This window comes from Narcine bancroftii, chromosome 11, assembly GCF_036971445.1.
Source record: "Narcine bancroftii isolate sNarBan1 chromosome 11, sNarBan1.hap1, whole genome shotgun sequence".
Lineage (NCBI taxonomy): Eukaryota > Metazoa > Chordata > Chondrichthyes > Torpediniformes > Narcinidae > Narcine > Narcine bancroftii.
Genome location: NC_091479.1, coordinates 28,478,910 through 28,494,842, shown reverse-complemented (window position 1 = coordinate 28,494,842; position 15,933 = coordinate 28,478,910). Strand labels below are relative to the sequence as shown.

Here is a 15,933-nt window from a genome sequence, read left to right as displayed (position 1 = left end):
AATCAATTTATTTGCAGAAGTTGTTCTGATATATCTGACAGACCCGTCACACTCATTGCCCAAGTTGTGCTCCACGCTGGAGGACTATGGGGAGATCTCTGGGTATAAGTTCTTTTGGGATATGTGCAAAATCATGTCACTTAGGAAGGGGGATTAGAGCCAATGTGAAGAAAATAGTCAACAAATGTGGCGGCAAAATGGGATCAAATATCTAGGAGTTAGAATAGATAACAACGAGTAATTTAGACCAGCTGAATTATTCTCCCCTTGCTTGGGGAAATTGAGAAGGATTTAAATGGTTGGATGTCCCTGCCCATTACACTAGTGGTGTCACAGAGAGGGGAGGTGTCACAGAGGGGGGAGATGATGACACAGAGGGGGTGATGATGTCACTGCATGGGGCAGCCATAGCTGAGTCGTGCCATGGCACAGCAACACGAGAAAGATGCATCTCCTGGAAGGGGATTCTGGCCCGCATGTCGGAGTAGGATGCTGTCTCATCCCAGGGACCCTCTGATCAACAGGGTTGTGTTTGGAAGCACCCTGCACCCATGGGTGAGATAAAGAGCCTGTTACAGGCTCCCCGACTGGGACAGAGCCTCCTCTGGCACCATCCTTCACCCAGTGTGGGCAGAGAGAATGGAGGCTGCATTTAATTTCCCCTCTCCCCATCCTGAGTGCAGGGCACTTTATGAGGCAGCTGGGGGGACTGGGGAGGGGAGAACAATGGCATGTGAGGGAATACAGGGGTAGGGTCTGTAGGAGTGGAGGGGAGAACGAAGGAACGGGGTTGCACCACAGGCTAATGTCAAGGGAGATTGGATCAGAGGTAGGGGACATAGGGTTGAGCTGGGAGGATGGGGTGCGAGGGGACGGAAGGCACTGGGGAAACCATGGGGGTGGTGTTGGGTGGGGGATGAGATTGTGGTAGAGGAATCGGGGAAGGGGAGATTGTGAGGTGTCTGAGGGAGAAGAGAAGTTGCGAGGGGGATGGAAGGTAGACCTTTCAACAGATATGGGACAGAGCTCCCCCTCCACCTGGAATGGGATCTGTCCACTGAGAGACAGGACCGCTCCTAACCCGCCCACCCCCGGGTTACAAGATCCCTTCCACCCTTGCATACACCCCCACACCCCCCCAACTGGGATAGGATTCTTTCCCCCAGTGGACCTGGATCAAGGTGCTAGAAAGTGTTTCTGCTGCGGCGGACCCAGCAGAGTTGAGCGATGAAGCGTGGGGGTCTCTCCGCACCACCTGCTCCCTCAGGCGACGGGGTCTCGCTTGCATCATGGAAGATCACGGTGTTGCTGAGCTTCTGGGAATGTGGAGGGCTTCTGCTAAACCTGTGGTAGGGTTCAGAGTGGTTCATCTCCCCGGGACGTGCTGAAGGTCAAGGATGACCCGATCCTCTCATGGAGGGAGGGTTGTAGACAAAGTGAACGGCTGCGGAACTGGCTTCAGTCTGAGGAGAGTGATCAAAGAGGGACCTGGGGTGGCAATATTTCTACTGAGAGGCTGGAACGAACCACCAGAGGATCAATTCTGACATTTAGGTGACCCTTGGAAGGGAGTTAGAGGGAGGGGTAGAGACTAACTTGGACAGCAAGGCTGGGTTGGGATAAATGACCTGTTGTGTACCCTCTGGGTGTGTAAATGCTGCTGCTTCTGCCCCAGAGGACATGGCAATAAGGTCACAACAGAGGTGGCCACACCGTGTCATGGACCCAACGTCTCCAAAGTGGTGTCCTGCACAGATGATAAAATCATCGACAATGGATCTTTTGGTGTGGTGCACCAGGCAAGGCTGGTGGACTCCGGAGAGCTGATTGCCATCAAGAAGATCTTGCAGGACAAGAGATTCAAGGTGAGGGGGAGGAGCAGTTGTGTGGAAATGGAACACCCTGATATTTAACTTTAGGCCTACAGCACGTTCACAGGCCCTTGCGACACATGACCCGTTTCGCACGTTCACAGGCCCTTGCGACACATGACCCGTTTCACACAATTACACCTAATTGACAAACAACACCCCAAACACATTTTTGAACGGTGGGTGGAAAGAGGAGCATCTGACAGAGACCAAGGCAGCCATGGGGTTTGGAAACAGAGAAAGTCACACAAACCAACAACAGTCCCCCCATCCCCACACACAACCCCCCACCCCACACACACACACACACACACACACACACACACACACACACACACACACACACACACACACACACACACACACACACACACACACACACACACACCTGGCAAATATCAGAGATTTTCTTCAAATTCATTGTTTAGTAGAAGCTGTGAAAACAATCATAAAAACTGAAATGATACTTCATTGAACCCCCTGACGAGTCCCCACTCCAGCGACACGAAAAGTCCCCCCCACCGACTCTCGACGAGTCCCCCACTTTGGACTCCCTAGGAGTTCCCCACCTCTGACCTCTTGACAAATCTCCTCCCCGCCTCCCCCCTCAACTTGGACAAGTCGCCCCTCAGGGCCCCGACCCATCGCCCAGCCTTGCTGATGTTCCTCTCTCGCAAACTGCAGATCGTGCGAAAGTTGGATCACACCATCATCGTCCCTCTTCTCAACTTCTACTCCTCTGTAGTCAAGGTAAGATCCACCTGCACCCACCCCACCCCCACTCTGATGCATATCATTTGCTGCTACCTTCCCCATTCCTTCAATCGATCTGTCTTGCTGCAGCCTCTCTGTTGCCTCCATCCTGCCCCTCTGACCAGTGCCGACTCCTTGACGCTGGCTGCCCTGCTCCTCACCCATTAACTCATGACCTCTTGCCATTTCAACTCCAGACAGCAGCAGCCAAGACCACAAGACAAGGTCGCCAAATTCGGACACTCAGCCCCTCCAGTCTGTTTCCCCAATTCATTTCATGAATGTATTTTCCCCCATAACTCACTTCCCCAGAACCTTTTCGTGCTCTTCCAAATCAACGCCTGCTCTGAATCTTCCCAACAACTCAGCCTCCACATGTTCGACCCCAGCCAACACCCGGCTGCAAACATTTCTCATCTCGAAACGTCAATGGTTTTTCTCTCCTGGTGAATCCTTGCCTCACGAGGGAGGGCGGTCAGAGCTGCACATTTTTGCAGTCTCACCAGAAGCTGAATGATGGGGCAGCGGACGGGTCCACTACGGCCTGTTGACGCTCTGCTCGCTGAGCCCTTGGATTCATGCCATGTTGTGTTGAGCACTGGGGGCATCAGGCCTACAGAGAGCAGGAGGGGCTGGCACTCCTGTTGGGAGAGGCGCTGGGTGTTGGAGGGTAAATCCAGCTGACATGTTTGTATTGTGTCCAAGAGAAAGAGGAGATTTATTTGAATCTGGGTCTGGACTATGTTCCAGAGACGGTTCACTGCATGGCCCAGCACTTCAACAAGGCCAAGCAGCCCATTTCCATGATCGACATCAAGGTGGTTGTGGGTCTGGGTGGTCAAGTTGTCCACTGGGGCAAGCTTGGATGTTGGGGTTGGAGGATATGAAGGAGTTCACTGGCTGAGTCTCACTGGGGACTGGATATCGATGAAGGGTGCATGAGGGTCTCAATGGGTATTGGTGAGGAGAGAAAGGGCAGTGAGGGGAGAGGGGTGGAGAGGATGATGAGGATGGACGTTGATTGGCAGGGTGGGGCCCTTCACCCACCTCCCCTTACCCTCAGGATCCAGACCCGGCCAGTGTGGAGGCAGAGTGGGTCATGTTATATCGTTGTGTTGCCAGATGTTCAGGTACCAGCTGTAGCAGAGCCTGGCCTACATCCATCCTCAGGGGGTTTGCCATTAAGACATCAAGCCCTAGAAGATGCTGGTAGATCCGAGATGGCCTTCTTATTGCTCCTTTATTTCGGCAGGTAGATCCACCCATGTCTGCCCGTTCACCACCTCAACGCGGTCCTGATCCCTCTCCCCAACACGTCCCCTCCGCACCAGCTCTCACCCCTCCCACACCAGCTCTCTTCCCTCCTCCCTCTCCCAACTTTCCCCTCCACAGCTTAATAACTTATTCTAAATAAGATTGTGGGGGGCTTAGATGGAATGAACAGCCAGCAAATTTTCCTAAAGTGTCAGGTGCAAATCCCAGAGGGCACCCGCTTCAGGTGAGGGGAGATTTTTTTTATGCAGAGAGTTGTGAGTGGTTTGAATGTGTCACCGGAGAAAGTGGTAGTGGCTGGTAGAATAGGTACATTTAAAAGTCTCTGAGATGGGCATGTGGATGTAAGGGAACAGAATTTTTACATGATAGAGGAATTTGGGGATATGGCGAGAAGGCAGGTAGGTGGAGTTAGGTCATAAATTTGATCAGCCATGATCATATTGAATGGTGGAGCAGGCTCGATGGGCCATTTTTGTCCTACTCCTGTTCCCACTTCCTATGTTCCTATGGGTGTGGTACAGGTAAAGGTGTGGAGAACATTGACAAAGGTCAGTATAGCCTTTATGGGCCAAAGGGCCTGTACTGGGCAGCAATGCTTGATGTTGTAATGGATGTGGAAGCTCTGGGAAGGGCTAAGGGAGGCACTGGTAAGGAAGTCTGCAGATGCTGGGGCCGAGGGCAATGCCCAAACATGCTGGGGAAACTCATGGATAGTTTTGTGAGGAGCAGGTCCTGCTTCACGAGTCAAATTGAGTTTTTCGAGGAGGTGTCAAAGGAAATAGATGAAGGTCAAGGACTGTATGTGCTGCACGAGGATTTTAGTAAGGTGCTTAACAAGGTCTCCACAGTGGCCTCATTCAGAATGTCCGGAGGCATGGGATCCATGGAGCCTTGGCTGTTTGGATTCAGAATTGGCTTGTCTGCAGAAAACAGACGGTAGTAGTAGATGGATTAATGACTAGTGGATCTCCAAAGGGATCTGCTCTGGGACCCCTGCTCTTTGTGATTTTTATGAATGATGATGGGAGTTGAAGGGTAGGTATGTCAGGGGATGACACAGAGATAGAGATGTTGTAGACTGTGTAGAAGGTTGTCAAAGGTCATCCAGTTTGCAGAGAAATGACAGATGGAGTTCAATCCTGTAATTCAGATGTACTTAAATAAGCAACTGGTCCAGGTTTATTTCCAGAGCCATTTTCAAGGGCACGAATAACAGTTATTCCAAAGAAGGTTGGAGACCCATTAAAAGTAGCTTCATATAGACCAATATCTTTATTGAATGCGGATTACAAGAATGTGTGGGCAGAGCACTTGGTTAATGGCAGGATTATGAAATGTGTGCAGGACAGAGAAATATTTAGATCCTGCTCCATAAATCACTCAAGGTTGCTGTCCAAATTGAGAGGGAGTTTAAAATGGTGTATTGTGTGCTGGCCTTCAGGAGTCAGGGTATTGAGTTCAAGAACTGAGAGGTAACATTGCAGATGTATAAAATTCTAGTCAGACCACACTTGGAATATTGTGTGCATTCCTAGGGCGAGAATACCAGAGGACGTCTAAATAAGGTGAGCTGAGGGAACTTTAGGCAAGACGTGAGGGGTACATTTTATTCACACAGAATGTAGTGGGTGGCTGGAATGCATTGCCGGGGTAGTAGCGGAGGCTGGTCCAAAAAAGGCATGAAAAGGATTTTAATATGGACAGGAATTAAAGAAAAATGGAGGGTACTGGTGTGAGGGAGCGGAGGGTAACATTGTTGTGGGGTAGGTTCAGATGGATCAGCTGAACGGTCTCGACCGATCCATCCATGATTTGTCTAGCATCTTGCTGCCATATCGTGGAGAACCAGGGTGTTGCCTGATGGAGACACATTGCTCTGAGCTCTGCAGAGAGAGATCGTGGTTTTCACCAAAACACACTTCCTCAGGTAAAGCAGAGGAAGGGGAAAGGCTCCAGTGTTCAGGGGAAGGGGGGATGATGGGGGAAGAGTTGGGACCCTCCAAAGTCATTGTGATCAGGCCTCAGAGACAGTATCTCTATCACTCGTATTTCTCTTCCCAGCAGAAGGACCGATCTCAGAGACAAGACACGACTCCAGAAGAACCTCGCATCCCAGCTGAACAGAGGACGGACAACATTATGATGGCCTGAATCCCTCCCCTTCTTCTCCCTCTGGACCTGCCAACCCCATTCCCTGCCTCTTCCATGTCCCTTCACCCACTTCCCCTCTTCTCCTCTACCCCTCCTCCATCCCAACCCCCTCCCGCTCACCTTCCCCTTCTCCTGCCCTCACACCTATGCCCTAACCCCAGCCCTCCACCCTTCACCTCCCCTTCCCCTCTCCCCTTCCCTTCCCCTTACCCCCTCCCCTTCCCCTCCCCCTTCCCCTCCCCTAACCCTCCCCCTTCCCCTCCCCTTCTCCTCCTCCCCTTCCCCTCCCCCTTCCCTTTCCCCTTCCTACCCCTAACCTAGGGGAAGGAGGGGGAGGGGAAGGGGGTAGGAGAAAGGGGGTAGTGGTAGGGGATAAGGGTAGGGGTTGTGGCAAGGGGTAGGGTAGGGGGTAGTGGTAGGGGTTGCGGGGATGGGGAAGGGGTAGGAGGTAGGGTTAGGGGAAGTGGGTAGGTTGTAAGGGATAGGGTAGGGGTAGTGGTAGGGGGTGCAGATATGGGGAAGGGGTAGGAGGTAGGGTTAGGGGAAGGGGGTAGGTTGTAAGGGATAGGGTAGGGGGTAGTTGTAGGGGGTGTGGGTATGGGGAAGGGGTAGGAGGTAGGGTTAGGGGAAGGGGGTAATTGTAGGGGGTGCGGGTATGGGGAAGGGGTGGAAGGTAGGGTTAGGGGAAGGGGGTAGGTTGTAAGGGATAGGGGTAGGGTTTAGTTTTGGGTTGGGGAAGTTGGGTAGAGTTAGGGTTAGGGTTAGGAGCATTGTAGAGGTAGCATTAGGTTTAGTGTTAGGAGACATGGGGTAGGGCTATATCTTGGTTTATAGTTAGGTTTATAGTTCGGGGAAGTGGGCTTGTGTTAGGTATAGGGGAAGGGGGTAGGAGCAGGGGGGTAGAGGAGGAGTGAGGTTTGGGGTTAGGGGATGGTGGGTAGCATTAGGGTTGGGGTTAGGGGGCGGCATAGGCGTAGGGATAAAGTTAGGGTTAGTGGACGGGGTGGGGGTAGAGTTAGGGGCCGTGGAGTGGTGGTAGTGGGTATCGGTAGTGTTATGGTTAGTTTTAGGATTTTGTTAGGGGTTAGGGTTAGGAGTAGGAGGAAGGGAAGGGGGAGGGGAATGGGGAGGCGAGAGGGGGACGGGAACTGGGGAAGGGAAGGGGGGAGGGGATGTGGGAGGGGAACGGGCAGAGGTAAGGGGAGGGGAACGGGGTAGAGGAAAGGGGAGGTGAACGGTGGACGGCATCCCTAGCGCCTCCCCTCCCCTTCCCAACCCCCGCATTTCCCCTGCCTCTCCTCTCCTCCTTCCAGAAGAAGCTGGGCCTCTTTCCGTCCAGAACCTCCCTGTGGTTTCAGAGCCTCCGTTTCAGGAAGTGCCTTCGACGCTTGCTGCTGGACAGACATCTTGTCTCTTGATTCATTCTGTTCCGTTGATATTAAATTTATAAATGATTGGGTTTTTTAAAGCTTGAACTCAAAAGGCTGGTCCAGATAGACAAAACAGAAACAGGCCCTTCAGCCCCTCTCTCCTGCTACCTGAGCTGTTGTAATCAGTCCATATTCCTCTCACCCTTTTCATTCTTTGCTGCCATCCAGCTCATGTTGCCTTGTCAATCGCATGGCCTGTGGGAAGAAGCTATTTCCCTCCCTGGCTGCTCTGCTTTTATTCCTCCATATCTCCTTCCTGATGGCAGGGGGACAAAGATGCTCTGAGCTGGATATCTATGAGTCTATTTACAGAGCCCATCCCTGCAAACAATCAGGGGACCATTGCCTTGAGGTGGCACCCATGTTGCCTCTCCCTCAGCACTCTCAGAACACTACTGCACCCTCCTTCCCCTCCTTTCCCAGGTCTCAGTAACCCGCTGACAATTCCAGTCAGCTGCCATGTCTATACCCTGCCCCACCTAAACCGATGGATCGACCAGCACCTTCTGCCCTCAAGAGTTCGAGGAATCCACTCTCTCGCAATGTCCTGCTATCGAATGCCGTGCATCCTCCTTCCCACTTGGTTCCTCCTGTTATCAGGCGCCTGGATGGACCCCACCCTGTTGAAACTACCTGTGTTCTCACTGATCTCTCTGCGCCTCTGCCCTCCATCCAGGGGTCTTGGATTTCTTGTGGGGGTGGTGGAGAACAAAGCACCAACTTAAGGAGATGGGGAGCAGTACAAAGACCCCCAGGTCCAGGAGACAGGGAGAACCACAGAGATGCCCATCTCTGTCATTCGGGTAAAACCTGATTATCAGGTGCAATGTGCAAGGAACTTTCGGTCCTGCTGCATGTGGGCCAGGTTTGGCCCATCCCCACACCACCACACTGTCAATTCCCAAAACAAATTTCCTATTCATGTGGGGGTCCAAAATGGATAGAGTCTGGAGAAGGACTCAATCAATGGGGACAAGGGTGTAACCAGCATGGCCATCATTGTGTGTGGCTGTGCTTGCAACCAAAGTGCAAGGGCACCAAATGCTGCTATGTGCTGAGGTTCTACCTGGCTCAGGTGTTGCGAAAGATTGGCCTGGCCCTGGTGCTGCACAATGTTCCAGTCAGCAGGACTTTGCCCCTTCACCTTCCTGGGAACGGTTTCATAGACAAACACATTTGACCACAAAGACATCAGGCAGTGGTCAGCAGAGAATGTCTGACACAGAGACTCTAGGACTAGATGGGATACTGCGGGGTGGTCCACGGAGCAGAGCATCCAGAGACAGACATCCAGAACTGCTGGAAAACCAGAAACTCGGTGAAAGATGCCCTTCAGTTTGCCTGAAACCCAGATGGAAGTAGCAAACACTAGAAGACATCTGTCCAAAGCAAAGGGAGGAAGATTTAGGGGAGATATCAGGGGTATTTTCTTTTACCCAGAGTTGTGGGTGTCAAGAATGCCTTGCCAGGAGTAGTGATGAAGGCCAAAACATTAGGGGCATTTTAGGGGTTCTTAGTTACATTGAGGGGCTGAGACCAAGGAGGATATTCTCCAACAGCAGAGGGTGGCAGTAACCACAAGATGTCAAAGTGGTGGCAATGAAGCTAAACAGAGACCATCTAATGTGACTGTGCGCCTGGCTGCGGGAATTTGGACTTACTATATAAACCTTGCTAAGTGCTAGTTCAGGTTGGAAACGTTCGACTTCCTTGGGGGTCAAATCAATAGGCACGGAACTAAACCCTGCTTGAAAAGGTAGAGTTTGTTAAGTGCTTCCTCAAACCCCACATAATGAAGGGGCTGCAAGAATTCACTGGTACGGTTAATTTTTATCAACGATTCATACCGGTAGTGGCTGACATCATTTTTTTGTTTTAAAACTTTATTTAAGATTTTATAACATGAATAACATATAGAATTATATTTAAAAAAATTAAGAACAAAATAATAAAATTACAATACAGTATCAGTAATCTAAATAAACTATATCCTCCCCAATAATTATTACACATTAATAACCCAACTCAAATTAGTCCAACCCCCCCTTCCCCCCCAAAACAAAGGGTGAAGAATTAATAAAGTTAATGATATATGTGAGAAAAAAACCCACTTACAAAAAAAAAACAAAAACATAACCGATTAAAATACTAACAAAAAGAAAAGTAATTAATACTAAGATATCAGACTTAAAAAAACATATTTAAATCAAACTTAAATGCATATATTTAACAGAGTTAAGATGAAACCTATAATTAACTCAAACTTAATATAAAAAATTAGTAAAATTAGTAACATTATCTATCAAAAATTCTTAAACAATAATCAATTCTTTAAAAAAAATTGTAGCATGAGAAAAAAAAGATGAAAAAAAAACTTTCCTTATAGAGATAAACCTTCACCAAATATCAACTAACTTCACATCTATCATCATATTAGTCACATAAACCACCATCTTAAAACAAAATTCCAAACTCATTAAACATTGTACAATTCAAATTTGGTACTCTTCCACCATTTTTCCCTTTTAACCTTGAATAATTACCCAATAAAAGCTCCAATACCACATTTAAATATCCCCAATCATTACGTTAAAATTCAGATATCCAAATAATAAAAACACATCTACAATGAAATCTATATCTTCAACAAATGGAGCATAAACCACAAACAAAATTCAAGCCTCATTAAGAATTGTACAATTCAATTTATAACTTTCACCATTATTCCCTTCGTTCTATTGCTAAAATAGCAAAATAATATACACCAGAATTACCACTCCTTTCACCTTAAAGTTAAAGAAAAAATATTAAAAAAAACTTATCCATCCCATTCACATTTAAATTTCAAATATTCCTTATCTACTGAATAAACTTTACAAAAAAAACCACATGAATTTTTAGTTTTTTAATCAATCAAATACTTTCTTATGCTTTTTTTTATAAACACAAAAAAAAACCCTTAACTCTTTAATCTAATAATACAAAAAAAGGAAAAAAAAATGGGTAGGAGGTTAAAAATACCCCCTCACATCTAAACCGCGCAATGCGGTAACTCCCAGAAAAAAATGGGTGTGAGATAACTCACACGAAGCAGATGACTTTCAGGAAATAGTACCTATCCAGTTCTCTCCCCCAACTCTCACTTCATCTTAAACTACATCATCATCTTTTAATATCCCTTTTATTTAAAAAAAATTAGAAATAAAAAGGACAACTCTTCTTTTAATCAGCTCCAACTGCCGAGTCACCATTACAACCATTCCTTCTTGGAGCACGGCTCTTTTCTTCCATCTCTTGTCTCCTTAGAGATCGCGGCGGACTACGTCTCTGTTGAAACCGAGTAATTGGCAGCTCTTGAGCAAATGCTATAGCTTCCTTTGGAGAATCAAAGAATTTTGGTTGGCAACCATCTTGAAAAACCTTCAAAACAGCTGGATATCTAAAGGTTGCCTTATAACCTTTCTTCCACAACAACTCTTTAGCAGAATTGAATTCCCGTCGTTGGAACATAACTTCTTGACTCAAATCCGCATTGAAGAAAACTCGATTATTTTGAATCATCAAGGGTGATTTTCTCTGTTGTGCATTTCTAATAGCCACTCGTAAAATTATTTCTCTGTCATAATAATTCAAGCAACGAACCAAAACAGGTCTTGGACTTTGACCTGAAATAGATCTTCTACGCAAGACCTTCCGGGAAATGTTCTTTTTTTTTTGAAATTTATTTATAGTATCTCCATACGTTCATTTCAAATTGACTTAGTATAATATTACATAATAGATTCTAAATAATTTTCAAATTTTCATCCCCCCCACCTCCCCTAACCCCTTAGGAAACCACCTTGTGGTGGTTAATTCCCAAAAACCCAAATGGGTGTGGTATAAACCACAAGTGGCCTATGACTTTCAGGAGCTGAAGTACCACTCCCTCCCCCCCACCCCCCCAGGCAGACAAAATACACGTATAAACCGAAAAATCATCATTTCTTATATCCATAAAACCCCGGTCCATCAATTTAACCAATCTTATTCATAAACTCTTTTTTTTGAAAATCCAAACTTGATATTAAATTTTGCACCCTTTCCACCCTCCCAACACTGAGTTTAACATTGTTTACAATCAATAAAAGTTTTTTTTAAATTTTTTTTTTCAAGTCTTCCTGAATTTCATCCACTGAATTAAAACACCTCTGAACATCCCAGTTCAACACCGAATCTTCCATTCTTCTCAGTCTCAAGTTGAATTTGTAGCTTACTTTCAAAAAAAGTTTTTTTCAAATCTTTTAAAATTTTCTTGAACATAATTCCTTCGGTCTTGATCTTCTAAAGCATCAATGTTATTCATAAGTTCTTTCTTCTGAGTTTCCCAATTTAATACCAAATTTTCCACTTTGTCAATCTTCTCAATGTTAAGTTGAAATTATTGTTTATTTTCAAGAAAAACTTATTCAAAATTTTTAACTCTTCTTGGACATTGCTCCTTCGACTTTAATTTTATAAATCATCAATCTTGTTCATAGTTTCTTTCTACTGAATTTCCAAATTTAATAATAAAGTTTCTGTTTTTTCCTATTTTCTCAATATTAAACTGATCTTGTTGTTTAGTTTAAAAAAAAACCTTTTCAAAACTATTAAAATCTGTTTGCAATGTATGCATACTCACAGATAATAAATTCACTCTTCCAATATTCCATCCAAAAAAAAATCACTAATAAACCTTATTGCAGGTCAAGGAGTTCCATATATATGTTTATCTTCAGAAAATATTTCAAATATTTCAAATCAACATTCGTCGCCATCTTTCGAAAAGGAGTCCGAAATCAACTTTAATAAGTTCTGTTCTTGAGAAGATTCCAGCACCAACTCCGGCTCTGTCTGGGGAAATAGGTCAAATTTCTTCCAAAGTCAAAGATAATAAATTACACATACAAAACGACACATCGACCAGGTGAAATATCCTCAGGAAAGGATATCCACTGCCCTTCAATATGAATTCACAACACTCAGCGAAGAAAATTAGTTTATTTATCATCCGATTGCACAAGTAAAACCTGATGAAACAGTGTCCTCTGGTTCTTGATGCAAAAACATGCAAACACACATCAGACACAAGACACATACAGAACAACGACACATCGACACAGAACCTACGTACCAAAATGCTGGAAAACAATTCTGTGAGACGTCTCTTTTTCTACATTCGATGTAAACCTGTTAGACCTCAATGCATGTCTGAAATACATTTATTAAAAATAAATATTCTTCACAAATCATCGAGTCATGAGAAGTTGATTCAGCAATTCATCCGTTGTTCAGCAGCTCTTCTCACTGCCTGTGGGAAGAAGCAGCTCCTCAGCCGGTGGGATCTGGCTGAAATCCTTCTGTATCTCTTCCCCGACAGGAGGAGCTTCATCACTTGTAACTTAGTAATCATCCATATACTGCAAATCTCGAAAATAAATCTTCCTAAATTAGTCCAAAGTGACTGATATCCCCCCCACCACCCCTCACATTAACACTAGGTCAGGAGACACAAATGGAGCATATATCTCTACTCTATTAATTAGACTTTGTTTTGGAACAATGCAGAATTCGGATCCAAATTTATTGTCATGAACATTTCACGGAATTTGTGGTTCCGCAGCAGTATCACAGGTGCAAATATTGCTATAAATTACATTTTCAAAAGAAGAGAATACGAGGTCGTGTCTATGGTTCATTGAACATTCGGAAATCTGATCACAAGGTAACGGGACAGAAGCAGGTCACTAGGCTCATCGAGTCTGTTCCATGACTCTACACTCAGCTGAACAATGCTCACACCTTGTTCAAATTTCCAGCCTTTTCCCCAGGTCCCTTGATACCCTTACTAACGAGATACTTATCTATTTCCTATTTAAATTCTCCTCGTGATCTGGCCTCCACAGATCCACGACCCTCTGACTAAAGAAGTTCTTCCTCCTCTCTGATTGAATAATTTCTAATTTTAAGACTATGACCTTTGTCCTCGATTCACCTATCAAGGGAAACATCTAATCCGCATTCACTCTGTCAAAATCATTTAAAATTCAAAATATCTCTTTGAGATTCTCCTATACCCCAATGAATACAACGCATGAGGTGCCAAATGTTCCCCATATGCCAGCCCCTGCATTCCAGGAATCATCCTAGTAAATCAACTCTGCACCATCTCCAACAACATCACATCCTTTCTGAGAAAGAGACTCATTAACACCTCTCTGTCTTCTGGTATTTGCTCCTCTCACCGCAGGAAAATGTTGCCGCCTGTCCGTCCTACCAATACCCTCATAATCTTCTAAGTCTCTATTGTCACCTCCTTTCCTTCTTCACTCCAAAGAGAAAAGCTCTAGCTCTGTTAAGCTTGCCTCATTTTTCAATTCAGACAACCTCCTCATAAATCTTTTCTGCACCCTCATAGCCTGAATACGCCTCAGATTGCCTGATCTTGGAAGCAAAGCAGGCTCAGGACTGGTCAGGACTTGGAGGGGAGACCGCCTAGGGACACCCGGTGCTGTAGGATTCTGAGGGGCTCTGTACAAAGGGGCAACACTCTGTCCGCCTTCTGGTAGAAAAAAGTTAAAGAATTTCATGTATGTTACATTCGAAATGTAGTGTTACATGATGATAGTGAAACATTTACATTTACCCTCTCCAAAACTTCCAGTAATGAGGAAACCAGAACTGAACACAATATTCTATTTGTGGTCTAACCAGAGTTTTCTCGAGCTGTAACATGACCTCTCAGCTCTTGAGCTCAATCCCCAACTAATGAAGGCCAGAATACCTTAAGCCTTCTGAACAATCCTATCAACCTGCAAGGGCAACCTTGAGAGATCTGGAATTGAGGGAACCATTCAGAAGTGGATGAAGTTGCATCCTGTAAAAATATGTATTAGGAGTTGGCAAGGCAGCCAGCAGGAACCAAAGGCTTTGAAATCATGCAGGCTCGCAATACTGTCGCCTTCTTCATAGATGTTATCAGTTTATTGCCTTGTTTCACAGAATAAAACACTTTGAATATGCCAGCCACTGAGGTGACAACTGACACACCTCTTCAACAGTCAGCTCTCCCTCATTCAGCATCTCTGTTTTGAGTAGAAGGCTGTTCTCACAAAAATAGCCATCACAGTCGGCACTTTGTTGCCCTTAGAATGCCTGGCACTGCTCCCAGCATGCACGGTGCTGCTCCCAGCATGCTCCAACCACGGCCACCCCATGCCTGACAGCACTGGCAGAGCGAGGGACACAAGGCCATGCCTTGTAGATGGTCATATTGCACAAACCTTCTGCCTGACACCCCCACCCCCACCCCAAGCTTCAAGAACAGTGTTCATGAAACAGGTATCAGGCTCCTGTAGGCAAAAGGGAAGAAGCTTTCCTGGTGCTGTTGGGTGTTCATCAGGCTTCTGTACCTCTGTCCCGATGGTAGCAGTGAGAAGATGGCACGGCCCGGGTGGTGGGGGTCCTTGAAGATCGAGGCTGGTTTCCTGAGACACCGCCTCTTGTAGATGTCCTCGATGGAGTGGGGACTAATGCCCATGGTGGCGCTGGCTGAGTTCACCACTCTCCGTCCCATTTTCCTGTCCTGTATATTGGCAGCTCCGTACCAGAAGGTGATGCAACTCGTAGAAATTGGCAAGTCTTTGGTGAAATCTCAAAAGTTTATTACCACGCGTTGTGCGGCCTGATCTCCACAGTTGTGGGATTATCTTTACGTAGCATTTTCCAATCATTTTGATCTATTTTTCTGCCCAAAACATTTTCCCACTTTCATCTTGATTTATGCAATTGTGTGTGAGTCTGTGAGACCATGTGTCACACCATGTGTACGCATGTGCATGCGTACGTGTCTGTGCATGAGTTCATGAGATGGCAGGCGGACATGCATATGAGTGTGCATGTGTACTTGTGTGTGTTTGTCTGTGTGTGTGTGTGTTTGTGTGTCTGCACGCGTGTGTGTGCATCTATTCATTTGTGTGTGCACATGAATGCGTGTATGTGGGTGCATAATTCTGCATGCTTGTGTGCAGGAGTGGGTGAGTGTGTATGCGTGTGTACATCTGTGTGATTCTGTGAGTGTTTATATGTGCACGTTTATGCATTCACGTGTGTGTGTGTGTGTGTGTAATGAAGAAGTAGCCTCCAACACTCATGTTAGGAGGACCCACTCACTACCTGCCAATCCAGGTCACCCCAAACCATCAAGTTGACCCTTGCGTTTGGCCCACCTAAATCACCAGGAGCTGCAGAACAGGCAGCCTGGCCAGACTCAGCCCTGACCCTCACCCACATTGTGGAATGCACTGAGCCCAGCCCAGAAGGGGTCAGCCACCTCCATGAACAGGTCATGTCCTTCCAACAAACCCAGGAGCCGGCTCCAGAACTAGCTGAAATCCCACCCTCCCCATGCCCCTTTGATTCCCTCGACCCCC

General features: G+C 46.3%; 1 long non-coding RNA gene across 2 annotated transcripts; it reads left to right on the top strand.

Moving 5' to 3' along the window:
- The first annotated feature begins 426 nt into the window (after positions 1–426).
- LOC138746345 (uncharacterized) lies at positions 427–6,403 on the top strand. 2 transcript variants are annotated; one of them, XR_011346883.1, is made up of 4 exons: positions 427–555; positions 1,676–1,865; positions 2,556–2,621; positions 5,961–6,403. It is a non-coding gene; the product is annotated as an uncharacterized lncRNA (long non-coding RNA). The 2 variants fall into 2 exon arrangements; XR_011346882.1 differs by having other exon boundaries at positions 1,676–2,621.
- Positions 6,404–15,933: the final 9,530 nt, after the last annotated feature.